Consider the following 2,166-nt stretch of genomic DNA (forward strand, 5'->3'; position numbering starts at 1 on the left):
GAGGAGCATCCCCTGGTCTCTGCCCACCTGGCGGCCTGCCCTCCAATGCCAGGGCGATGCGGGTGAGGCCCACATTGAGGGCTGCCGTGTTGGCCTGGACAGCCTCAGTCAGGGCACGCACCTCCTGACCCACGCCTGCTGTGGTGGTCTGCAGGTCGTTCATGCATGTTATCATAGCCAAGGAGTTGCAACCCATGTCCTGCACAGACTCCTTTATGGAGGCCATGCTGTCTTCCATGTGCTCCAAAGTCAGGGTAACCTGACCCAGACGGGCCTGGTCCCTCTGGAGATTTTCAGGCAGAACCTCTGCCACCCCCTTGTCTTCCGGGTCGCCTTCCTGCCTTCTGATGAGGCTTGGGGCCTACGAGAAAAGGAGACCCTTGGGGGGAAGCCCTGTTGGGGGAGGAGTGGGAGGGGCTAGCCCTGATGGAGGCCTGACTGGTGCCAGCACCAGAGCTAGACTCCTCCAAATGGAGCCTCACTTCATTGGCACTCAGCACCTCCTCCTCCTCATGAGGAGAGCTGTGGCCACTTCCCTCCTCAGAGGACTCCTGGCTTGCCTGGGGGTCTGCATCAGACTCATGTCCGGGGGAGGCTGTGGACTGGCCAGATGGCCAGCACCCTCCTGCACATCTGTGGATGACACAAAACATTCACAGGTTGGAGGATCCACACACTTGTCACATATTCCCTTCCCCCCCCCCACACATGCTACACACCAGATATAAAAAAAAAAAACGTACCTGTCCTCAAGACCTCCTCAATGGAGTTAAATACAGGCACTCCCTCCACTTGATGCCTGTGGAGGCACTGGGCAACCACACGCTCCTCAGCAGTGAGCCTGATAGTGGTTGATGGTCCCCCTCCAGTGCCCCTGGCATGAGTGGCCATCTTTGCCAGCTTACCTCGGACGACGCGCCTGAGATTGATCTTTTTCAAGATCTCATTGGGGGTCCTGGTCTCACTCCCCGATGCATTAACATCATCTGCAATAATTTGCAGGATCTCCCTCCTCCTGGCCGGGGTGGTGTTCACACTCTCAGGCCCATGGAGAAACCGATCATATTGGGTCATGGCCCTGACAATGATGGCCTTCTCCCGCAGGGAGTAGTTCAGCTTCCTCTTCCTCACTGACATGACTCCAAAAAACACGCTCCAAAAAACACGACAAAAACCTACAAACACCAACAAACAACGGAACAAAAGCACCCTGCTTCAGGGGGGGAAACAAATGGATGTACTTTTGCAATGGACAGGCGTATGTCTGGGCCTATTTATGCCCTGGGCGTATCTCACTAAATACGCCGGGCCTAGTTCATATCTCACTGATTACGCCGGGCCGAGTTCTGAGCATGCGTAGAGAGGCGCTGAACATAGTCAGCGTCATGCCCATGCAGTCCGGCCGGCCCTTCATTTGCATGGGGTCACGGCTCATTTCAATGGAACTTCCCTCCCACTTTCAATTACGTCGGCTTACGCCTCGAAATTTACGTTGCGTCGGCGCAACGCTGTGCGGAAATACTATGAGGATACGGTACTTGCCTCTCTAAGTTGAGCCGGCGTAACGGAAATGAGATGCGCTACGCCGGTCTATATATGCACCGATGTACGTGGATCTGCCCCTTTCAATTTATGTGCAATCGGACAGGCCCTTGCACTAGTTGAAGGAAATTCAGTAAGCAAATTGTATGGCCAGACTTAGTGTGCAGTTCCTGTAATAAAGCCCCCACCTGATGTACAGGTGTCTTGTATACATTTGTGAAGTGTAACTGATTGAAATGAAATGCATGTGCTTCATAGCTTCCCAGAGACATAACAAAATAAATTAAAATAGTTATTTTTTCGCAAACTCATGTGGTCTTGTATGTCAAAAACAAATCAGGATACTTGAGTGGTATATGGTAGGGCTCGACAAACCCCGACGCAAGGTCGCAATTGCAACTAGAATTAGCGACCTGGTGCCTGGGGCGGCACAGCTGGGGTACCCTGTCTCCATGCGCAGCCCCCTCGCGGTAATTGAGGCCGTGGCTTTGCGGTCTTCTGCAGTCCTATGGTTCCTTCTGGTATCTGGCGCCCTCTTGTGGTGGCTGTTGGTATGACAAGACAACCAGCAATGCTAATGGAGCTTCCCTGCCTGTTTCCATCTCCTTCCCTTTACTTAGAAGT

The sequence above is a fragment of the Rana temporaria genome, chromosome 2 (assembly GCF_905171775.1).
Source record: "Rana temporaria chromosome 2, aRanTem1.1, whole genome shotgun sequence".
NCBI lineage: Eukaryota > Metazoa > Chordata > Amphibia > Anura > Ranidae > Rana > Rana temporaria.